This window comes from Macrosteles quadrilineatus, unplaced genomic scaffold (assembly GCF_028750875.1).
Source record: "Macrosteles quadrilineatus isolate MER2022 unplaced genomic scaffold, UCM_ALF_1.0 Scaffold_1__1_contigs__length_201487025, whole genome shotgun sequence".
In the NCBI taxonomy this organism is placed as follows: Eukaryota; Metazoa; Arthropoda; class Insecta; order Hemiptera; family Cicadellidae; genus Macrosteles; species Macrosteles quadrilineatus.
The window spans coordinates 38,815,425-38,842,153 of NW_026542594.1; the positions used below are offsets into that span (position 1 = coordinate 38,815,425).

General features: G+C 33.1%; 1 long non-coding RNA gene across 3 annotated transcripts in view; it reads right to left on the bottom strand.

The window, feature by feature from the left end:
- Positions 1 to 917: 917 nt before the first annotated feature.
- The window catches only part of LOC128982786 (uncharacterized), a 60,286-nt gene continuing 34,474 nt past the window's right edge, over positions 918 to 26,729 (bottom strand). The window contains exons 1-3 of one of the 3 annotated variants that reach the window (XR_008489730.1): positions 5,346 to 5,437; positions 2,461 to 2,606; positions 918 to 1,067 (exon numbers count right to left, since the gene is read on the bottom strand). This is a non-coding gene — a long non-coding RNA (uncharacterized LOC128982786). Of the gene's footprint in view, positions 1,068 to 2,460; positions 2,607 to 5,345; positions 5,438 to 26,729 lie in introns of those variants that run through there. The other 2 variants (XR_008489732.1, XR_008489731.1) reach the window with 2 other exon arrangements.

The following is a 26,729-nucleotide window of genomic DNA, read 5'->3' on the forward strand; positions in this document are numbered from 1 at the left end:
CGAACAAGAACAATAAAAAATATATCTAAATACCCCCGCCGCAGCAAACCTGCAGACTAAGCGAATTTCCATTTGACTGATTGGATTTACACTGAAATGTCTACTTAAAAATTTAACATTTATTCCCGATTTAAATAGAATTAGTTTAACAAGTACTTAGGTTTGCTGCATATGGGAGGGTAAAATTGTTTTTTTTTTGTAAAATGTTAATAGTTAGTAAGAAATAAAAACATTTTCCAAATTTGATCAAAATATGATCATAAACAAGCAAACTACAACAGTTTACTTATTCTCCATAAGAATAACATGGGAATTTTAAATTTACAATTTTTTGGAATTTTCTCCGTAACCGTTAGGCGCATAATAACGCTTCAATATACTAAATTATTTGTTTTTTTAAGCTCTACAAAATGGTTTGGAAATAAATTGCAAAATTTTAAGTTTTTTGGGTCAAAAATGGGAAAAACCTATTTTTACCCCATAAAACCCCCCGTAAACACCCGTTCCCATGGTCCGATCATGCTGGATCGCGAACTCGTTCGAATAAACTTAGGTTTACACGTTTGTACCAAATTTCATCAAAATCGGATCATTTTTGCTTGAGTTATCGTGCTGACGGACACATATATATATATATATATAAATATATATATATATATATATGAATTTGAACGGATGGTGTTTTTGGCCTCTAGGGACCTCAAAACGAAAAAAAAAATCGGTCCCGCGTCCAGGTCTTACCATGAGTACTACGGTAATAGCTTATTCCCTATATGGGAAATTCGCTAAAAAAGAATATTTTATCTATAAAACTGTCAAAATAGTTAGAAGATCAAAATAAAATATATAATCATTTCTACATGTTTTCTTTACAAATTACAGAGAAGTTTACTGGTAAGAATTTTAACAAAATTAACTGCTCTAGATAAATATAAGGTTTATTGGTAAAGTATAAAAACAGTACATAACAATAAAAGGCAACATATAATAATAACTATAGCTGCCCTGTACAGCGGCCAACCTTCTCCATAATATTTTTGTCCAGAGCTGGGGCTACATCTTTCTTCCTGAAACAAACATTTTAATCTTGGTAAAGAAAGTCACAATTTTAAAATACTCAGGGGTACCAAATTATGCGGGTTGGTGTAGTTGGTAGTTTCAAATAAAAAGGTCTTATTTTACAATAAATTACCACCATAGGTACCCTTAACTAAAAGTTTTTAACTGGTTTATTCTGCCTACAAACGTGCGACACAAACTCGATCTTTGAGGGGCTTTCATTGCTTGTTAAAGACACATGTTAACCTCTTGCCACATTACCAAGAGTTATTCTTCTTAAGAAGAATAACTCTTGTTAATGTGGCAAGAGGTAGATATCTTCCTGAGGAGGATCTAATTGGGAAGCTACAGGCTTTTATCGGACGCCTGAACTTGTAACTTCAAGAAAACAACTGTATGGGGTGTGCAATAATTTTATTTTTGGATGAAGTGCTTTATGGTCTTGGCCTGCCCCTGTTAACAGTTTTAACAGGATCAGCAACAGGTAAATTAAACCTTTTATATTTTGTCTAGGCCTATATTTCCCTGATCAAGTTAGTGCAAAGAAGTTTTTGTTGAATAATAGTTGTAAAGGCTTTAATTTCCTGAATTGAAATAAGTACCTGGGGACCGAGCCATGGCGTAGTTTATTTTGATTGTAAAAGCAATATACAGGAATGGATGCTTTAGAAGAATTTGAAATTTATAAAACTATCAAAATTCAAGCTAACACATTATTAAACGACAAAATCAGTTTACAGTCTAACGCTCTGTATGATACTCTAATAAAAAAACAAGAACAGCTGATGAACAAGGAGCCGAGCTGTACAAAGTCCACTTCCCAACCATCTTCCGCATCGCAGTCATGACCCTCATCTGCAACTGTGCGCACGATATTGGGGTTGCACATTGTAAGTTTTTGTCAGTAAGCCTACTCGTTTTGTTCATAAAACGTCTATGACTGTAAATAGTATATGTCCGTGTTTCGCATTTTAACTCTTGATGACCCTTTCGAAGTAACAGTGTTAAATGTCCTCGTACAAGATCTCATGATGAGGACTTAAGTCCTTAAAACCCGTAATCTATAAGGACTAAACAGGATCAATCTGGCAGTACTGAGGTAATTTTATACCTTTTATAGTTGGTTCATTGATCTTGAGACAAAACAACTCAAATATGAAAATGAATATTATGTTATTATTTTAACGTAAACAGTAGGGCAATTACAATGTTGGTCATAATTGTTTTTATATAGTAGGCCAACATTTGGTAGCTTTTGTTCATAAATTCGGACTACTTAACAACTGTTTGGATTAGGCGGTATAGTTCATCTTCCCGTTGCGAAGCACGGGCACAAAAGCTAGTAAATTATTAAGTGATTTAATAAATAACTCTATATATAATATTTACAATAAACTATACCTTCAAAAACCTGGCTGTTTAACGGATGATATGGCAGACATACACTTATCTCACTAGGTGCTCTTCCTTAAGTTCTTTTACGGAGTACAGCGGCCTATAAATTAGTATTCCTTTCAGCGCCTTCTGAAGGAGGGTGCATCCATCTCCTGCAAATGAGTAGGCAGTTATGAGTTGTAGTTAATAGTAGAACGAGGATAGCTATTCTAGGTACGTTTGAGACGACAGCAGGAAAAGTCTATATTTTGTGCTCTTCTGGTATAGTACTCCTGCACCCCAGTGGCGGATCCAGAGGGGGGGGCAGTCGCAGTTTGGAAATATATGTCATATATTTTTGACTGCATGTAATACAGTAGTGCATACAAATTGCGTAAAATAATTTGTCACACTAACTTAGGACAAAGAAATGGTATAAAACTGCCATTTTTGAAGACTTAGTTTAAACAAATTTTTGGAGAGGGAGGGGGTACCCCCGAACCCCCTCCCCCTTGTGACTGTTCTAGATCCACCACTGCCTGCACGTCATCTTTTCTAGGGTCAGGATATCAAGCACTACGCCGTGAGTACCCTTAAGCTACATTTCCATTCCTACAAGTCGCAGGCACAAGTCGAGGCACATGTCGCACGTAGTTTGTCATGCCGTTTCCATTCCAGGCACAAGTCCCGCGACTACAACTGGCAGACAAGGCAGTGTTCTCTTTTATTGTGATGTGGTGAGGTTCGGTGGCTGATTTTGATTATATTGTGTTCTACAAATCACCATGGATGACATAACAGCCTCTGCTTTTTTATTTATGGCTGGTGCATACAATGAACTTAGAAGAAAACTACCTAGATAGTGGATAAGAAGTTTTTTGGCTAAGAGCATTGGAAGGTGCATTTAATCAATTGATGAGAGATTTGCGTGTACAAAGTGGCTTCGAAAATTCCCTCCAACGGACTCAACGAAATTTGAGGTTATGATTACCTGTCATTTATGAGCATGCGGTAGTTTGGAGGACCTGCGCATGCGCGAGTTGCAGGCACATGTGCCCGCGGCTCGGGCACATGTTTTGTCGCACAGTCGGCGGGCACAAATTTGTACCGCGACTTGAGCCAGGATGTTTCCATTCCTACAAATTTGGAGATTTGTGCCGGCACAAATTTGCAGGAATGGAAACATAGCTTAAGATCCTTTAAGATTGGCCGGCAATGATCCAAATGCCACACAACTGTAATCCTAAAGGTTCTGAACAGCATCGTTGTATCATCTGCAAATAATAATGTTTTCCCATTCAGATTAAGGCAGGATTTTGTATAGGTTAGGCCTAACTTATACCCTTAACCTCATTGACGGGTAGGGCAGTCAAAATCGAAGCAAAAATTAAAAGCCAAGTAGGCTAAGTTTATGGGAAGATTTCATTAGCTTAGTGTAGCCTAATGTTTTTAATGTCATAAAATAAAAATGTCTTAAAATATTATTAGACTAGCCTAGGCTATTCATGGGGTTACAGCTCTTTGGCTTGATGCATTGAAATGGATTTGATAAAGTAGAACTACATATTACAACAAGTACTATTACCCCTGATCTATTTAACTGCACAACTATACTTATTATTTATTTTAACGTTGATAGAGCCTATATATTTGATAGGCTATGCATAAAAAATGTGACTGTGATAATAGGCCTATATCGCTATTGATCAAGTAGCCTATATACCGTGAGTTAATGTGTCTCAGACGAAGTCTATACCTAGTAATCAGTGATTATTCAACGACCAATAAAATGGGCCTACTTAATTACTTGATGTCTTTAAGATGGCTAAGTTATTTCGTTAGTAGTATCAACTAAGTTTAGACTAACCTACAAGGTTTATTATCACACATAAAAATGTTTTGATGGCCGTTGCCCTGGTGGTAGGTTAGTTGCGCATTTGCTACCTACAAAATCCGGGCCCTGTAGGGTGGGTTATAATGCGTTAGAATGGCGATAAACTTAGGTTAGTTGCCCATTGACGCCTTGAACAATAGATCTCTTGAAATTGTAAAGAGCAATGAAGCGTAGGCCTACGAAAAAGCCAGTCTACCGAAATATGCAAATCATTATGAATTTAATGTGTACCATGTAACCTTGTCAAGTTATAGCCATCCACCTCCACCTGTCACGTAAAGCCACAATAATCAAAGAAAAAATCACACTACTCCAGCTGCTGAGATTATCAAATACGTATAGGCTATGCTATAAAATGCTAAAAACTCAAATGGTAAACTAAAACTGTCATACGAAAAACTTTATACTTTGTCAACATCTTATAAAAATCAAATTAAAAAAAAAAACTAGTGCACTTTTTGCTTGAAATCGATCAATAGTCTAGTACCTGAAGTTATATTAAAACTAATAGTCATAATTTCCTATGAGTTTAAAAATCCAACTAAAAGCACAGTATGCAACTAATGGATAGACTAGGCCTATTTGATGTATCGATTCATTTGGTTAGCTAAGTTAGGTTAGGTTAACTTTACTAACCAAACTTGATAACTCATATTGAATGAAATAATCGATTTATCGATCGATATATTTATTCGAATTATAGTGTAGGACATAAGGCATAAAGTGCAGTTTAATTTTAAAATAGATATAGATAGGCCTAGCCTACGGTATTTTAAATATCGATTATTAATCAATATTTTCAATTTGATAGTTTCAATCGATATTAGCGAAGCCTAGGAAACTGTACCCCCAATTTATTTTATAGGCTACCAGAAACTAATTTGAATTTGCTTGAAACATTAAATTCTAATGACCATGTCCATGTCAATAAGTTACACCTTTCAATTTTGTGATGACAAAAATGGTTCTTTAAACTGTAGTAGTTGTTGTAACTTAGGCCTAAATTGAAAATACACACCTAAAATACAAATTTGTATGACAATTGATATAGACAAACAATAAATTCTCCAAAACAAATTCCAACCTCAAACTTAGAGCAGCAGCAGATCTATAAGAGAGAAGAAGAAGAAGAAACGCAGAACAGAACAAGAAACTAGACGAAGGAAGGCTGAAATTTGGGTGGAGTAGAGGTAATTCAAAGGGCAGAGGATACACGTCCGGTAACCAGACGTGGATTAGACGTCCGGCAATTACTGTCATAACCTAACCTAACCAACCAAACTTGCTGATAATGAAAAAATCGAATTAAGGTTAAATTCTTTCTCTATAAAAAAATTATAAATGCTAAAAATTCTAATAAAAGATGTACAGTTAAGAATAAATGGTATTCAATGCAAACTCTTCGACAAAAAGTTAAAGTCATCAATGGGATTCGAACCCTGGACCTCTTGCATATCAGCCAAGCACCTTATCCATTACACCACGACCACCGATGGCTGAACATTGTATTGTTGTGGTAAAGGCGTTCCAGGCTCCCGCAACCTCATGACGTCATTGCCGTACGCCTTATCCACGTCCGGTTACCGGACGCGTATCCTCTACGAATTCAAAGAAGTCGCGGGAATTTTCAGAAGTGTAGAGGGTAAGCGACAGCACCGCGAAACACGTGACCACGGCGAAGCCACGCCCTTCCCCCAGAAGGGAGGGGCCGGGACCTAGCTGACCGATTTGAGTTGTCGGTACCAACTTGATATGTGATTTAAGTGAAATGGTACCTAGATGAAAGGTTGCCTAAAAGAAGGCCTCCCCTCCAAATATGTAATTCTTAAAACACATGGCTCACTTACTCTACAAATCATAGTCTATACGAGCTTCGTAAATAATATTGAAGGTTCACTTGCACTACAGGCTCGTATACTATACGAGCCGATCAAAAATATCAAATAAATGAAGAGGGTTCACTTACTCTACAGATCATAGTGCCTATGAGCCAAGCGTATGAATTCTTGAATAATTCAGGAATAAGCTCGTATAGTATACGAGCCAAAATACTGAATTTAAATAAATTACAGGAGTAGGCTCGTATACTATACGAGCCTATTTCATGATAACTATTACACAAATAGAAGACGGCTCACTTACTCTACAGTTCATTGGCACAATGATCTGTAGAGTAAGTGAACCCTCTACAAATATTAGAAGGCTCACTTACTCTACGGTTCATTTAGCTACTCGTCGCGCGGTTTGCAGCGCATCGTTGCAGGCGTGTATGGTAAACCAATACCGCAGTTCTGCCGGCGTGAAAGAGAGCTTGTTATGTTAATGCATTGTTGAATTTTTAACTTGTGTACTCGTTGCTAGAAATCAAGCAATTATCAAGTACCGGTATTACAGGAGCTATTTTAGGAGTTATTACAGACTTAATTTTCAATTAATTAAAAAGACTCACGTAAAAGCTTATGCAACTAATGGAATTACTTACTGTGTTATGAACATTTCTATATAATTAAAGTTGTAAATATTTTAAAATTGTTAAGAAGATTGCCTTTTTAGTGTTTTCTACAAACGTGTCTCAACTTTGTAACGTTATTTCCAAGATCAATTATCTTCTATTTAGTGGAATTGGCCTTAAGAGGAGACCCAAAATAAAAATTCATCATTGTTACAAAAGTCATGGTTTATTTAAAATAAAACAGTTTCTTCTAAACACTTTCAAAACCAAACCCAAAATCAAACTGAAATTTATTTACTTCCATTAGTTTTCTTTAAATATAAAAAATCTACAAATTTAAAACATTCGGCTAATATTTTTTATGGGACATTTTAAAACCATTAATCACTGGTACACACTTGAGCCCTGTGAACAAACAAACCCGTTCCTAGCTTATCTTTCTACAATACAAATACATATTTCTTTAATGTTTCAAACTTCTTTAAATTGAAAAGCTAAACAATTGAATTAAAATCCTTCGAAATTAAATTAGGTTACATTAATTTCTTCCTGAATGAAATAAAATTTACAATTGCTAAACTTTTCTAGAAACTTTAAAAACTTTACTTTAATTAGCATTTATTATTTTTAGATCCAAATTTAACTCTATTAAATAAGTTCTAAAAGAATAAAAAAGGTGCATTTTATATTTACATCTTTTACTAATTGAAAGAAAAGTTAAATATCTAATAAGAAAACATCTATGGTCTTTCTTGTTATTACAATAATTAGCAGAGAGGGAGGGATAAAAGTGAATGAATTAAAATAACATAAAAAATAAAATAAACTTACTACTCATTGAGTAGGCTGCAGAAAATTCACCCCAGGTCTGGACACTGTACATCTACACTCTTGAACTAACAACCCCCCCCCTTATATAAGATATCTCAGTTCTGGAACCTTCTACCCCTACTCTGGCCAGCACATGCACTGGACCAGGTGATAAGGAAGCTTCCAGAGCTTTCTTATCAAGAAGTCTTGCTACTGCAGGCTACTCTTGACTATTGTAAATGTAAAACTTTAATTTCAAATCATTACAACAAAAAATAAAATAAAAATTATTTTCTCAAATTTCTATATGAAACTAAACCATGTTACAACTTAAACACATAGCCGCAATAATGTTAATGTGCATGAGCATTTTCGCCAATGATAATGTACCAATGTCGACCGTACCAATGTCTAAACTTTACTTTCAAATGGATTTGTTTTTAATTTTTTTTTTTTATTTATACATCATACATAATTTAAATGTTTTTACGTGACAAAATAACGAAATATAACAAGCTAGATTACATACAATATAATTTAGGCTTGAGCTAATCGAAAACTGTAGTTTTCGCATACTTGTCTTAACTTACAGATTCAATTACATCCTTTGTTTACCAAACAAGATATTTACATTTATTGAAAAAATAACACTTAGACAGATCAATAATTGTAAATTACGATGACAACTGCATTTACATAACAATCATTATACAAAGAAGTATGTTTTTGTGACAAAGAGGTCAAATAGAAATTTCTTTTAGAACTATATAATTTATAAAGACCGGCCTTTTACAGTAATATGGTTTACAGTACTTATTAATTGCGCAGTTGTTAAATGCCCTTATAAACATATGAAAATTAAAAATTTAAATTATTAAATCATTTTCTTTACAAACTCATGAACAATACAAAACGTTCGCTGACCCCTCATAGAAATGAAAAGTAAAGATGATCGCAAGATCTCAAGTTCAAGTCACGTTCTCATGGGCAAAGACCTGGCTGAGAACAAGCCAGGCATAGATTGAATTTCGATTTTAATGAATAAAGTGTAAAAAAAATGGCCTGATCTGTAGTTTTGCAAAGTGTTTTTAAATTTTTGAAATCTTTATTAGTTTGGGCAGGATTATTCATCAAAGTTAGGTTTTCTCCCATAAGATTAACATGGAGGAATCTAAATATTTAATTGGAAACTTTGTGTCCACTAATTCGAGAGAACGGCTGGGCGTAGAAACTTGGTAGAGGTGTCCAAATAAAGGTTTTGGTCTGTAGATGAGTTATCAAAAGAAAAACTAAGTAAATTCCCTTAGGGCTCTGCCCCAGAAGCCGTTAAAGATCCCTCCACAGATTTGTTTACATTTTGGTCATGTGGATAATACTTTTTAATGAAACAGCTGTTAATTTTTAAACTGTATTTTAAACAACACACATTTATTAGGAGTTACTGAACTGTCCAAAAGAAGTATTTGCAATGTTATTTTCTGTTTGTAATCTATTATATTATTAAAGTGATACAATCAAATTTTATGTAAACGGTTAAGGTAATTTACCAAATGAAAATATAGGCATATGGCACATCAAAATGAAGCTTAGAGTGTGTAGATTTGCCGAAAAGTATTGAAATGAACGAATTCCCTGAGGGCGCTGCCCCACAGGCTGATTTCCAAAGGGCTACGCCTGGCATGCTTTCAATGTTTAAATGATTTAATTTAATTTAGTCAATGAAACAGCTGGTCTGTACAATGAACTGGTGTTTGTTTATTTACTCGAAAAAGACGTTGGTGTTGTGAATGTAGATTGAGGATGGTTAGTGAGGTTGTAGGCTATACGTTTTGTAAAGTATTGCTCAAAGTTTCATTTTTTAATTTAAGAGTAAGCTACATGTCAAGAGGCTTGACTAAAATTGAAGGATTATGGTTAAACATGTTATTCATGAAGGGTATTGCTAAAGTATGCTAAGGTATGTTGCCATATTCTTAGGGATCTATTAACATCAAAAGTAGGGGTTTGAAAGTAAGTAGGTTTACGCTGTTTGCGCTTTTAAATCAGTTTATATTTTCAAACTAAATCATAGAGTTGCTGTATTTTAAAACACACATCAGCACCACTTTAATAGCTCTCTAGGTCACATTTTCTTCCCGTTGCAAAGCACGGGTATAGCAGCTTGTAGCTATTTACTTTTTCAAGAGTAGTAAGAGCGTTTTTACATCACGCAGGTGAAGGTTGTGCAACGAGCGGAAGCGAGTTGCATAATTTACCTAAGTGATGTATAAACACGCTAACGTACAAGATTTTACCTGACCCGACAATATACAGGAGGTTACGAACAATATTAATCATTATCCATTTCACTCATCTTCTAACAGTAACGTTCATTTACAAACAAAAGCTAGGTTAGGAAAATTCTTCAAAACATAACAATAAAATTCAAGAGCACAGCTGATTTCTAGCGTTGAACGTCGTTGGCTCCATAGAGGTACATTTTTTAAGTTAATCACTCAATGTTATTTAAATGGGTTTCATTACATCACCGAGTGAGTTTTTGATACTTTACATCACTCGAGAAGTAAGGAAGTTGTATACATCACGCTTGGGATAGGGAAGTTTAACATGGCGGGTTAGGTAAAATTAATTTTCTTCTGTATCATGTCATGTTTTTCAATATAACGTTTCATTACGAAATCAGTTAAAAATCCTTTTATCACAGTAACTCTTTCAATCATTTCTTATTGAACTATCTTATATCTATTGTACGGGTTGCTGTCTGCCTTTTTCACCACTTTTGTCTATATTTTATCATATTATCTTTGACTATCAATGATATTATTCTAGACAGATCATGAAATTATTGTCATACATGTTTTCAAACGTTGGACAAATCTTCGATTGTGTTATACAATACACAATAATACAAGTGCAAAAGGACACGTTGCCCATATGAGCCGTGTCCATATTTTGTTAAATTAATAATAGTTTAGAGCAACTGGATAAAACATTTTACAATATTTATGTAGAAATATGTGTATGATTTAGAAAGTCATTAAGCTGGAAAACTTCAATTTACTGCAGACTTTTTAGAGAGGTTACTTTGATTTATTCATTCAACACAGAAACCTTGCCTAAAATGGTATACCTATCTTGAATTATTTGCAGTGGCCTATATTACGGACCGTGGCCCACTGGGTTGGTAACAAAATTGAAAATAACACGACATTTTGGCTGTAAACAATAGCATAAAGAGTAAGTACTATTTAAGCAGCTACTGTCGTGACGTAAAGGTCATATTCCTTTTAATTTAGATCACATCATCCTTTATAAGATACGTTGATTAACAATGCATGTAAACGTCGATATTAACGTAACAGCCAATTTACAGTACTTATTTTTATTTTTGGAAATGTTAAATTGCTATGTTATTTGCATTATTTCTTGCCAATGAAGCTGCGCAACCATTTAAACAAGGAGGTCCCTAAAAGTTCAAGAATAAATGCCATCTCCACTTCAAGTACATTCCACTACACCTAACATTCTGTAGAGAGATTATATTGACAACTTTATGAAAATGATAAGGCTGAGACAGCTAACTGCCATCCCCCATGTCACGCAATTCCAGCTTTAACAGTAACCCCACAACCAATTTTTCAAAACTATGCTGGAGGGTTATTTGTTGAACAGAAGTACGATAAGAACTGACGCGTTGTGACGAAGGAAAACTCCCTTTGAAGTTTCAGGCATTTGACATGTCTCACATATCTAAGTTTTCGACCAATCGTAAACTAACTTTTTTTACTTCATTAATACTATCAATCCTTATTGCTTTTATTATTCACTTTATTCCAAAAACATAAATCGCAATAGCGGACACCAACTTACACGGTCAAACTCAAGTGGTAGACTGACTGACTAGTTTACCAAAGCGTCAAATTCGACTAAGCAAATTTTATATTTTGGATAGGAAATAAGAATAATACTGTGACAGAAGTTAGTGCTCAAAAGTCTATAAATTTCCTGGGAAACGGAAGCTATATGCGTTCCCACGCATGATGCCTTTTAATGCTAGTGGGACGATTTTTGCAGATGACTCTTATATAATAATTATATTGAAACTGAATTTACACTACACATAGGTTGTAAACTTAAAGGAATTTTTCAAAATATGCTATTTTACTAACTTCAATGCATTTTTCAAAGCGGTTTTTTACAATTGTAACAATATATTTGCATAGATTTTAATTGTTGTTTCAAACTTCAAATTCTCTTGCAAATTGATTGGCCCTCAAGGTCCTGCGATCTTACACCGTTATATTTTTCTGTTTGGGGGATCATTAAAAATAAAGTTTTTGCCGAACAACCCCTAGATAATGTCGACATTAATTTTGCAAGAAGACTCAATATTTTAAACTAGTGTCCCTGTTGCTCGAATTCGAGCAAATGCTAAGTATTAAAGGCGTTATTTTAAAACGAATAACAGTCATAATTTCTGACGAATGTAAAAAAGATTCGACTCAAAGATTTTGGAAATACTCATGATGTAGCTACATAACATATCGATATAATCTCTGTAAATATCTTATCATTTGTCAAAAGCTAATCTTTTTTTAGTGTTTTCTACAAATAGCCTTACTCATAGCCTCATTAGATTGCCATAATAACAATTATAAATTCTAAAAAAAATTCTATTTTTTCTCCTTGGTGGTGTTATAAATGACTTTCCTATATTTCCATAGTTTAAATCAGCTCTTTCAATGCTTACTAAGAAATGCAGCACAGTGTTAATTCAGTTTTCTTTTGAAGACATCAATTTATCCAGGCTCTCTCGCTTTTTTCTATTGTAATATTGACGCCAACCCAAATTCAAATAGTAAACATTTCATTTCAACCAAGTCAGTAAATGTTTGTAGCAAACTGTTAAATTAGCAAACTTATTGACTGTTTACAATTAACATTATGTTCTTCTTCTCACTTTTAATTTCTGACAACAGCACAGCTGGAGGCTCATAACAATTTTTGTTTCCCATGTTAATCTATGGAGAAATACGAAACTTTAAAGGGCCCCAGGGCCTCACTCTCTAATTAATTCCCTAAAATGAAAGTCTCCTGCACAACTTCACGTTACGCTCTTTCCAATGAGACCAAAAACATGTCAATCGGTTCAGTAGTTTCGGAGGAGTAATCGTCACAAAAGTCCTGCTTGCGTATTAAATAAGTACTAGTGTACATGTTGCTCGAATTCGAGCAATTGTAAAGTATTACAGGATTGGCAGACCAATAACAATCATACTTAGCTATCAACATTTCAACAAAAACACACCTATCTTCCCTGTAGCAGCAAACCTAAGTACTCATATTAAAATTAACTTAATGTTATTTTAATAGGAAAAATGACCATTTTAAGGGAATATTTAATCTTTGTATTAATTAAGCCAGGTAAATGGAAATTCGCTTAGTCTGAAGGTTTGCTGCAGATAGATATGGATTTGCTTATGTTAAATTTATTATTTTAAAAGCAACCATCACTTAATTTGAAGACGATAATTAGATAATAAATAATAATTAGTTGATTTGGAATTAGGAATCACATCCCTATTTCACAGTAGATATTCTATAATGACCGAGTGGTTTTATTAAAGTAAGTATATTTAACTACTAGCTGGTGCCCGTTCTACGTACGGGAATCTTGTGAGTAAGTAGAAATTTCTTAAATTCAGAACAGGAGTTGGTTTCCATATTTAGTGTGCACTTTTCCAGATATACTGGAAAAACTATTACTGTATAGGAATACATAATAACCTTCGCAAATACAATATCTGACAGTTTCAAGCCAAAACGAATGCTTCGCAATTCGAATTCGGGCAAAACGAATGTTGCCCAATCTTGTTAGTCCATATTTTATATCTAATGAAGGAAGCAAAGGAATTGCTTTATAGATCTACTAGCAACAGTCTGTTCTCAATCCAATGTTGTGTGTTGTGTTTGTGATGTAGAAGTGATTATTAAGTTGTTTAAATATAGACCCTGTAGTTTTGTACAAGTTAATGACAGAACCCCAGTTATTTAAACAACACATACAATTTACAGTTGGAATTGGGTCAACCCTCTTAAAAATGTCATTACATAATATAATGATGTAATTTATATTACAAATAAAGAGTAAAGAACTCATTTATATACTAACTAGCAACAGTACCCGTTGTGGTTAAACACAACGGTCTCTAGTAAAATAATGGTTATGAAATCCATACACCACTTTACTCACTAATATTAATGGTACAGTTTAAGCACATAACATTAGAATCACATACTAAACCTAATGAACACACTTTAATTACAAATGCAAATTGTTAACAACAACATTTATAAATAAAAATTAATTAGATAACAATAAGCTGTTGAATTATTAACACACTAGCAGAGTACCCGTCCTTCGTACGGGGTTGGAATATAAGTATAAAATGCTTATTGCAGTTATACTCAAGCTTTGCGTTTGCAATAAGGGAGGACACAGTTTGATAAAATTTGCTTTTTAAATTTACAGTATTCTATAGTATTACACATCTACCATAGCCATAATGTTCTACCACTTCACCTAAACAATAGAGAAAAATAAATTATCAACAATTCGCAAAATATCACAAATTATTCATGAAATGAAAAACATAAACATAACTGTAAACGATCCTACTTTGGCAGTTATCATTGCGAATCACAGTTTTTTTGCTGCTTAGTTAAAATTAGCTGTTTTCATAAATGCAAAGAAAAATATAGTGCTGCACCCTGTTGGTAAATCTTATAACTTTTTAATGCTTTTCCGTATCATAGAACCAACTTTTTTAATTGAAACAGCTGACTAAATTCTTTAATTCCCTTTAAATATGAACGAGGTGTTAGTCCGTCCTACGTACGGGAATTCAGTAGTCAGCTAAAACCGTGTACAATTCAGATCAGCTAGTTTACACATATAAAGACATGGTTTCTTGCAGTTTTAATGTGAAAAATCATATTGTAAACAAATGTTGTGTGACCAAATATGTTTTTATTCCATCATAGGCCTATACGATATGCATTTTAAATTCGATAATTTTACAATAAAACAGCAATTCTGTAATTTTTACGATGTGAAAAGCGTTGAAGTGAGATTTGCAGCTGATTCGCACAGACGCACACTGATTATAAGTAGCCTACAGTAGAGAGAGTAATAGTCAATTGAGAAGTGTATAGACCTAGTCAACGATACCACCTTCCATAGCATACCTGCCTCTTCCATAATTATTATCACCACAATACAACTACTATACACAATGTCCAGTAGGTCTGAATAGAAACGACCTAAAATAAAACGATAATATCCAATAAAATTCACAGTACACATAATTTAACTTTGGTGTCCTAACATCAAAACTAATCGTCACACCTATCCTTTATATCAATTTCACTGCATTAATTGCTAAATAAATAAGCGTAAACAAAGAAAAGTAAAAACAATAAAAGTTTGTTTTGAAACAGTTGTTTGGTTCAAATAACATTCATTTGAAAAAAAGAACTGGTCACATGTAGCAGGAATATAAAAAGTAAACACGCTAGTAAAGCTAATGACGTAATTGTCAATGTTTGTTATCCGTACTGTAATTGTACTGTTATCAGTTCTATCCTTGATAATTACCCACCCTCATTGAATAAATATACATTGTAATTTCCCATATTAGTTAATTTAAACTACAATATATTCATAATTGAAATAAAAGTGATATTTTCACGTTTGTACGTAACCACAACTGAACACGATTTCATAAAAGGATGGTTTGTCTAATTGCAGTATCCTAGGTCAATGTTGACGTTGTGTTCAATCTATGTCATCCATCTGTTTATCTTTGTATAAAACCCGGCTGAGGTTGTGGTGGTAATTTAAAATCGTGATTCCTGTTTCATCTTTTTATGACATCAATATTTCCGGGCATAATCCAAGCAAAGTTAAAGCAGACAAACATTAATTGTAAACAAAAAGCTACCACGAAGAATTAAAACATGTAAACATTGTTATTTTTCTAATCTTTCCTTGAAAAGTGTTGCAGTAAAATAATTTGCATTTATCCTTTTTTATTAAGACTCGTGTACAGAGTCTCGATTTGTACTGTGGTTTAATTAATTTAGGTTAAAACTGTGGTTTAAACTGTGGTCTAATTATCTCTACTAATCTTACTTCTTTCCTATAATCAATGACAAAATAAGAGTAAATAAAATAACCTCATAGTTCCATAGTTTATATATAACCAGCCGTTAGTTAAAACAAACTATATTGCTCTAAAACAAATCGAAGATTACAAAGATTGCTTTAAAAAATAATTTGAACATCCTAGTATTTTACTATGTATATTTAATTTATCTGTCATCCTCTTACAGAAGAATTGAACGTATCAATGATTAGCATTACACATAGTATAAATAAGTCAACCCTAAGTATGTCTTTACATTTTTATCCAAATGCTGAATTTGTGACACAAAAGCTGAATGTTTACAGCTGTTATGTTAAGCAAATTATTTTATGCCAAAAGCTAGTTTAGAATCTTAGCGTCGGCTGCTAGACTTTTTAAAAATTAAAAATTAATTTCTAAAAAACTGAGACCCTAAACTAAAATTATGGCTTCGACATTCCCTAGTTCTCGAAATTATCTTTCTTTCAACACAAAAATCATGAAAATCCGTCGAGTGGTTGATTCAGAATCGTGAAATAAAAAAACACTGTTTCGTTTTAATATTATAGATACTCATAAGGTAAACATGGCAAATCACAGAGCCACTGGGGCGGAGCCCGAAAGAATTTTGAGATAAGAATATGCCTATATGTTAATCGGGAATGTAAGCTATCATCATGCCAAATTTCAGCCCAATCCGTCCAGTGGTTTAAGCGTGATCGAACTTCAAACAAACAAACAAACACACAAACTTTCACATTTATAATATTAGTAAGATGTTTCGTATGATTAGATTATACATACTGGTAAACCAATTATTACCATCTATAAAAATAGTTGGTTTTTCTTTTCCGAGTCGGGTTAGCTCTTCTACCCCTTCTACCCGACCGATTTTCATAATTTTGGCCAACTAAGGACGTACCGCAGATTTATTTGAGCTATTGTTTATTGAGATCGGACTACCTAAAGCACACTGCTGAATCACGAATCAACGATAATTACCTATCTGCAATCAATGATACGTAACTCTATATTTATTTAAGTTATTTTATATGTCTTGGTCTTAAAATACTTCAAAAGCTTTAACTTGAGATATTGATAGTTTTCATCAGTTAAGTTCAAGATACTGTATCGCTCAGTCATAAAGTATAAGCTTGTATTATATCTTGGATATGGAATTTAGTTTTAAATATATTTACTTAATTCTAACTACGTTATTCTATTTGTTTTGACCTAAGAACCTTCATTGAAATACCACTCCCATTTCATTAAAGCACACAGCTAAATCACGACCAACACAAATTGTTCAAAAAATTGAGTTCTTTATCATCGATTTATATCCAAACGATCTTGCTTGCAACCTCAACAGTACTTTCATAATTATTTGCAAATACAGTATTCACAAATTATGCTATCCAATGACCTATTAATTAATAAAATCGGTTCAGTAGAACTGTAGATTTAATTGTACAAAGCTTTTAAACAACATCTTTAATTCAGTATTTTCTCACTACTATACATTTGGAGGTTGCTTAACGTTTTTGCAAATAACTTTGAAATGGCGAGGAAATCGACCAAAGTGGAGCGTGATATTCTGAAAGAGAATAAAATTTCCTACAAATTACCATTATGTATTGCTTGAAATTACAAGAAATACATACTATTTCATTAAAAATTAGTGTAAAATTATACATATTGTAATATTTGATAGATATATTGGCATTAATTTGGCTAGTTACTGTTATAACGTAAGTTATATTTACCTGAAAATATGCAGAATTGTAAGGCCCTAATGTTGTTCAGATGGGTTTTGTTTCCCTTGAATGTGAATAATGCGAATCTTTCAATGCAAGTTTTGTTAAGGTTTCTTGGATGTAGTCATGTTATTTTAATATCACTTGACTTTTATGAAAACATATATAATGTCCTTGCCGTACCGGTTTAATTCGGCATTAGAGGGGTTTCCTTTGCAAATCATCCTAAAGTTAAGTCCGTTTTTCCTACAAAATAGTAGCACTTTCGATAACATCCTTGTTCATTGTTTGTGGGAATCTTCATATTGTAGGTGTTCTTCTTTTATATAGGATGATAACGATAAAATTTTTAAAAAATCTCGATTTCTGCTACTTGGTGGCGTTCTATGACTTTCCTATGTTTCCTTGGAAAGCAATTACGACCTTTAAGGGCAGTTTATGAAATAATGGATAGTTTTGCGCTAGTTTTCTCGTCATGACGAACATTTTAAGTATATGGTTTATGGGGTTATGACTTGTAGTTTTCACAAAAGTTCATGTGTACTTTGGGCTTTATATTGATCAACTAGTGGCTTGTAGGGACATAAGTCCCTAAAAAGCTCAAATGTAAAACAAACTATTGTAATATTTAAACAAACTAAGAATAAAATTATCTATGTGTCAGAATCGATACAGTGCTACAATAATACATGTACTCATATTAGTACCCTGGCCAAGTTATTATTTCTAATATTATAGCTCTACTCCTTTTGTAAAGACACAACTGAATTAGTGTAAAGGCTGCCCTAGTTTCGTTTCTGATCAACATAAAATATAAACTACTCTCTGTGTCAGCTTATGTGGTGGGATTCCTCCTAAAGCTGTGGTTGACTTTATACTCTCTTTAAAATTGGCCAATTTAAACGTTCAGTGGGTTCATAGTTTGTTAAGACCATAGTAAAGTATTTATTTGCTAATCCGTTATAATTTTTAAGTTAATAACATAGCGCTGTCTGCTGTTATGACGCAATGTACAGATAGCCGACAGCTAAGCCATATCAGCTATAGTCATGTTAATAGTATATTATTTTTCATTCAATGGATGTAAATTTTGTTTGAAAACATTTTACCGTTTATATTATTTATTTAGCCTACAGTTAAAAAAGCTAATCATCGACTGATTACTAACTCTTTTGCTATTGGTTAGGGTTCCATTATCATGTTAATGAAACCAATCAAGAAAACAAATTCATCAGCAATTAATATAGGTACATATTTTTGGTTAGTGAAACATGAAGAATCGAAAACTACCTCCAGGGTTTACTGTTATAGATTCTCTCTTCACTATCTATATAGATTGTATATATATATACAATGCATGTTGGGCTATATTATTTTAACCTTTTTTCCTTGGAGCAACAGACAGTAGATACCTGGTTAAAATCTACTCCAAACAATTTTATTTTTCCGCCCATTGGAATTTGTTATAGTAATTAATGAAAGGAATATATGTATTGCCTGTACAAACCTATTTCAAATTTTATTCCCAGGTTATTCTCTAGAGTAACTGTTAAGGTTATTCCACTCGATACAAAGTATAGATTAAACACTACAATTACGTGTCAAATTAAATGTTATGAAATTAAAACAAAAGTTTTGAATAAATTTTCAATATATGTTTTGAAATAAAACCAAAACAGAAGTTTTCTAACTAATCTTGCATCGTTGATTATTTAGTCAATGGGGCTATTTCATGTTAAACATTCCTTCAGCACAACAATAACCTACTAATGTGAAGAAATGTAATTAAAGTAAAATAATTTTGTAAACTTCGTGAACATATGTTTAAAAAAAACCAAAGCTTAAATATTTCAGCCATTCTATTTCCATTTACTTTGATTTTAACCATCTCCCACGATTCTACTAAATTTCATGCGCTTGGCTAATTTACATACAAATACACAAATTTGCAAATTGCACAGTCAAATTAATTTCAACATTCTAAGACATAACGACAAAAGTCTCAATTGTATGTAACGTCATCCCTGGTTTTATATAGTATACAGTACATTGCAGAATTTACTGGCAAACTAGTTAAATCCAAATGTAATATTGCTTACTGGCTTAATGATAAATCACGATCAGCTGTATTGAGGTAAACAAAAATCAACAGACAAATGGCTTCTAATGCTATTCTTATGGAGAACATTTTACGTTATATCATTGACTAAGTCAAAGGTTATGTCTAATTTTGTGTTAAAATTTGGGGAATTTCACTATTTTTCCGGGATCGAGACCTTTAATTTGAACCCTCTCCCGTCGTTCTACGACTACCCAGTCGCCCACAATTTTGACGCAAAGAATCGGCTTTCGTAATTAATATATAGATAGATATTTAATTTCCACAAAATCAGTTAATGTAACCAATGCGTTTCGTTGAATTGAAAAACAAAGAACACAATGAAATTAAACAGCTGATGTAAACAATATTATGTTCTTCGTAAGGATAACATGGGAACTTAATAAAAAGCCACTGTGGCAGAGGCCAAGGGACTGTTTCAAAAATTTTAGGCCAGTTTGCAAATCTACGCAACACGCTCTTTCCAATGAGACGTCAGTGGATAAAATCGGTTTAGAAATGGTGGAGGATTCAACCAACAAACTTCGTGTTCGCGTATTAATTATATAGATTTCATATGTGCATGAAATGTTGGTGTGAAACCAACTTGTATAACTTTAAGCTAAATGGTTTAAGTTACCTGGCTTAGTCAAGTGATCCTTCTTCAGTATTACACTACTATAGTTTCGGACTTGAAAATAAGTCCATCTTCAGAAAACGTCAATAGGTCATCTAACCAAATTGGTTAGATGACCTATTGACATTTTTGTTAACCTGAAGATGGACTTCCAGAGGCTACCTCACCATGTATACCTTTGAAGTAGAGGCTATATTTATTCCCAAAAGGTATCAAACGCCAGCTCCTGATCAAATCTTTTCTATCCCTTTAAAGTTTGTTTCGTGTTTTTAGTCTTCACGTACAGAGACTTAAATCTTTGTATTAAATTGTTAGCAATCATAAATCGTGGACAGAATCTTCCACAAAAGATAAATACAATATAGTTTAACACCCTAGAACTCCTTAAAAAAATATATTTTGTTAAGGCTTCGTCATAATGTTAAAAATACTCAATACCACAACAAATTCATTAATTTTACATATGTAAACGTTGATAGTTGTATGCGTATTGTATTTTAATATATCTTCTGTATACATCTAGTCCTCTATATTTTCTGTGAACACAAATGCTTCTGTATACACTTTTTTGCAACTCACAGTAACTGAGAAATATTCTAAACTGGTGAACTGTTTTTAAAAATTTTTGCCATTATTTCTCAACCCGTGCTTAAAAAATTAGTGACTCGTGGATGAATCCAGATACAAAATTTAATCTAAATCGGACCACAGGTTTTGTCTGTAGCTCTGTATCTGGATCATACAAGTGTGTATTATATAACATGATCAAATCACATAGTCAAAATATGTTTTATTCTATAACTTTTAATTTAATTAAACATAAAAGTCATGCTCCCTCCATTTTTAAAGTATTCAGTCCAAAAATGTAATAAATTTACTTGTGCATACATATTTATTTCGTTTTAATAAATAATTGAGGTGATGCAATACACTTATGTAGGCAGTCGCAGCAGTCGAAGCCGGGCATAGCGCCTAGAGTTTCACGAACGCAAACCGCGCAACGAGTAGCTAAATGAGCCGTAGAGTAAGTGAGCCATCTAATATTTTGAAGAGGGTTCACTTACTCTACGGATCATTGTGATCTGTAGTGTAAGTGAGCCATCTAATATTTTTCTGCAGGCTCGTATAGTATACGAGCCTATTCCTATAATTTAAATTATTCATTATTTTGGCTCGTATACTATACGAGCCGATTCCTGAATTATCAAATAATTCGTAAGCTTGGCTCATAGTCACTATGATCTGTAGAGTAAGCGAACCTTCCTACTGTATTTTTAAATATAATACACGAGGCTCATAGGCACAATGATTTGTAGAGTAAGTGAACCCTCTTCATTTACTTTTTATTTTCGATAGGCTCGTATAGTATACGAGCCTGTAGTGCAAGTGAACCTTCAATATTATTTAAAAAGCTCGTATAGTCTATGATCTGTAGAGTAAGTGAGCTGTCCCCCTTGTGGCCAGTGGCCAACGCATCTGTTAGGCTGGTGCCGCGGTCAGGACAAAGTCTCCTTTATATAACTAATATGCATTTGTTTATTGATACCATCATTATTATTATATAGTATTTAAATGGGATAAGAGTAAGACTAATACAAAAGTAACCCGTGCTATATATTTGTATAGCATTTTTGCTACTAAGATAAATAAATCTAGTTTCTGCTAAGTTTCTTAGAATAAAAAAATCCTTTTGTATTTATTGAACTTAATTACCCTATTCGAAACCCTCCTATAGCAGGTGAATAATTTACTTTAAACTTTGTAATGTTAAATAAATATTTTAAAATCAGAACGATAGTTAAACTTTAGGCCAGAACGATATCATAATAAGTTTCATTTTAAAAAGGCGACTTAAATTTTTGGGGAATGCTATTATTGTATTAATTGTAATAATTATTACTAGGCCTACACTTATATTAACAATTGAGTTATTTGATTTTACGAGGAAATCAATGTAAAAATAAAGCTTGTTATACATAGCACTTATTGTATATGTATGGCTGAGTACCATAAGAAACAACGCCTGCAAAAACTAGTATACCTTTTGCAAACTCCGCCGTATTGTGGGATGCCAGGAACGCCTTTTCCATTCATTTAATCAATGGATTGTTAATCTTTGTTGCTTTTAATAATATTTTATTTATGCGCTGCTATGTTGCAGTTTTGTAAAATTTTTCAAATTGCATCATATTTTCATTAATTATATAGTACTAGAGAACCCGTGAGGCTCAATGAGCCGCATAGTATGAAACATAACGCAAAGGAAAACGTCACGCTTAAATTCGAGTAGTTTTAGTTACATCTTACAGTTTTAGCGAATTTCCCATATAGGGAATAAGCTATTACCGTAGTACTCACGGTAAGACCTGGACCCGGGACCGATTTTTTTTTTCGTTTTGAGGTCCCTAGAGGCCAAAAACACCATCTGTTCAAATTCATATATATATATATATTTATATATATATGTGTCCGTTAGCGCGATAACTCGAGCAAAAATGATCCGATTTTGATGAAATTTGGTACAAACGTGTAAACCTACGTTTATTCGAGTTCGCAAACCAGCATGATCGGACAATGGGAACGGGGGTTTATGGGGGCTTTTATGGGGTAAAAATGGGTTTTTCCCATTTTTGACCTAAAAAACATAAAATTTTGCAATTTCTTTCTAAACTATTTTGTAGAGCTTAAAAAAACAAATTATTTAGTATATCGAAGCGTTATAATGAGCCTAATGGTTACGGAGAAAATTCCAAAAAATTGTAAATTTAAAATTCCCATGTTATTCTTATGGAGAATAAGTAAACTGTTGTAGTTTGCTTGTTTATAAACATATTTTGCCCAAATTTGGAAAATGTTTTTATTTCTTACTAACTATTAACATTTTACATAAAAAACACTTTTACCCTCCCTGTTGCAGCAAACCTATGTGTAAAACTGATTCTATTTAAATAAGGAATAAATGTGATATTTTTAAGGAGACATTTTAGTGTAAATCCATTCAGGGAAATGTAAATTCGCTTAGTCTGCAGGTTTGCTGCGGCGGGGGTTATTTTGAAAAGTTATATTAGAAACTAATTTTAAATATCTCTATTTGCGTCGTCAAGGCTGACTTACATTATTTCTGCTCTCAGTTTTAACTGATGACTTCTAATGAATGCTAAACGATCTGCTTCAATTCGAGGCAACATGTTGCAACAAAGTGTTTCCAGAATTGAGAACTTAAGAAAACCTTATCTGCCTTACTGATTACCTGTGTTAAGTAATTTAAGACGAGTCATTTTATTTCTTTGATTTGAGACATACACCTACCTACGCAAACGAATTTTCCCCGTAGAGAACCCTGAAAAGTGGGGTGATATCAACCATTTCATGTGCTAACAGTTTTACTCACAAACTCTGGGTTACCAACTGGACACCCATAATCTGCTTTGAATAGGCTAAAGCAGCAAAAACATTGAAAGTTGTTAACGTATTTTAAAGTGTTGTCTGTCAGTATTTGCCACTCATCAGAACATTCTCACGTTGTTCAGTGAAGTTTCTCCTAATACCTTTCCAAAAGTTTAGAAAGTATGGATTCATTTGTCAAAATAGGTTAGATAAATATTGTAGCTATTAGACGTGGATAGCAATTTTCATTTTCTCTTTTTGAACAGCGTATGTTATTTGCCTCTACTAAATCATAAAAATATACTTGTCTTGACCTTAAATATTCGATCATTACCATGTAGTATTAATAACAAAAAATGGCTTCACTTATTATATACCTACATAGATATGTCATCACTAGGGCGTAATGCGACTCTTTTTGGCATTATCATATAGACATTATCAAAAATTGAAATTGGTTACGTCTAAACCATCAAACATTTGACAAAACAACCTCGTGTAAGTTGTAAGTTTGGCTCACTCCTTATTTCTATTTAAGTTATTTTTTATTTTTGTTGTTTGTGTAGTTGTATTGATATGTTCCGTTATTGAGATTAAGTGTTATAACGACTAGTTACCCACGGGCTTCACCCCGTTTGACTTCTTAAGTATAAATAAAACTATTGATTGGTTAAGTTAAGCTGAAATATTCAAAACAGAATACAGTAATATAAAAAAATCACACTTATTTTAATAAAGAAATAAATTGGAAGAATAACAAACAAATAAGTACAGCTAAGTTATTTTTAACATTAGGTATATGGAAAGTTCCCATTAAAAATTAATTACGACCTTAAAGGGCAATTTACGAAATAATGAGTAAGACTATTTTAAGAAAACGTTAAACAATAATCAGCTATTGAAAAATGTAAGATACTTACAAGAAATGTTGATTAAGTTTATATCGATATGTTATGTACACCTTGAGTATTTCCATAATCTTTGAGACGAATCTTTTAAAGTCATCAGAAATTATTACTGTTATTCGTTTTTAAATAACGCCTGTAATACTTAGGCATTGCTCGAATTAGAGCAAAAGGGACCTAGTATATCTATATCTATCTATCCTATATATTAAAATCCTATATATTAAAACGAAACAGGGTTTTTAGCGAATTTCCCATATAAGGAATAAGCTATTACCGTAGGTCTCATGGTAAGACCTAGACCCGGGACCGATTTACTTTTTCGTTTTGAGGTCCCCAGAGGCCAAAAACACCATCCGTTCAAATTCATATATATATACAGTATATATATTTATATATATATTTATATATGTGTCCGTTAGCGCGATAACTCGAGCAAAATTGATCCGATTTTGATGAAATTTGGTACAAACGTGTAAACCTACATTTATTCGAACGAGTTCGCGAACCAGCATAATCGGACCATCGGATCAGGGGTTTATGGGGGGTTTTATGGGGTAAAAATGGGTTTTTCTCATTTTTGACCCTAAAAACTTTAAATGTCTAAATTTCTCTCTAGACCATTTTGAAGACATTAAAAAAACAAATAATTTAGTATATTGAAGTTTTTTTTTAATGTTCATTGACTACGGAGAAAATTAAAGAAATTGTAAATTTAAAATTCCCATGTTATTCTTATGGAGAATAAATAAACTGTTCTAGTTTGCTTGTTTATGGATATATTTCAATCAAATTTGGCAACTTGGCTTATTTAATACTAAGCTATCAATATTTCAATTGAAAAAACACACCTCAACATCTTTCCCGTAGCAGCAAACCTAACTACTCACTAAAATTATTTCATTTAAATAGGAAATAAATCTTAAAATTTATAGGGAATATTTTAGTAGAAATCAAGCCGGGTGAATGGAAATTCGCTTAGTATGCAGGTTTGCTGCGACGAGGGTATTTTATTTTACGATTCTGAATCAACCACTTGACGGATTTTTATGATTTTTGTGTTGAAAGAAAGATAATTTTGAGAACTAGGGAATGTCGAGGCCATAATTTTAGTTTAGGGTTTCAGTTTTTTAGAAATTAAGTTTTAATTTTTAAAAAAGTCTAGCAGCCGACGGACGAGTTAAAGTCGTTTTTGTGGTGGTTTAACTAACAGCTGGTTTCTAACTGTCATTGAAATGTTTATGTTACAAGTTGTTTGTATACAAAAATATTGATCGTCAGAGTTTGCCTACACGATATTTTACTTTAAAATGCAGTTTATTTTCTACCGTAAAAAGATCTATGTTATCAGGAGATTGTGTAATTTTGAACTAAACATTTTAAACGTATAATCAAGTTATGTCATAAATGTAATCCGTCTAAGTTTAAGTGCTTAATCCTTTAAGATAAGTGGTTTACGTGTTGATTCATCTTTTTCTAGATGTTTGAATATAAGTATGACTGCATACAGTACACATTTTATTCGTAATGAAAATGTCAACCGGTGTAGTAGGTCTCCAGAAAACTGACCAGTAAGCTGCAGGGTGTCAGTATCGATTCATACCATATCATAACGATCCCAGTAGTACTGTATGATTCAGAAACTTGATAAAGGGGTACATTCCAAAATTAGACCAAAAGGCTCGGATCTCGGATGGGCTGGGCAGGCTTTGCATGGCGGAGAGAAGATACTTCAACTTTTAAAAGTGTATTCCAAGGAGTACTACAAGGTAGACGACCACTTGGAAGACCAAGTAATAAAAGACATCTTCAGACTGGTATCTTCCTGTCTTCCTGTCATCCAGAAATGGCAGGGGATAGAAGAGCCAGGAGGCCAGGATCATTTTAGAGGTTTCAGTGGCCAAGGTGATTAAATAAGGTGCGGTAAGTGATAGTAGGCCCATGCAGTGCATGGTGGTATGTAGCTACTGTACTCAAAGCCAGTGTGTGTGAATCGGCCACCAAGTTGTAAACTATCTGTTCTGAATCATATTCAGTTTTAATTGACTACTCGATTCCCGTACGTAGGACGGGGCCAACAGCTCGTACTTATTTAATACGCAAGCAGGTTTTTTGTGACAATTACTCCTCCGAAACTACTGAACCAATTTACATGTTCTTGGTGTCATTGGAA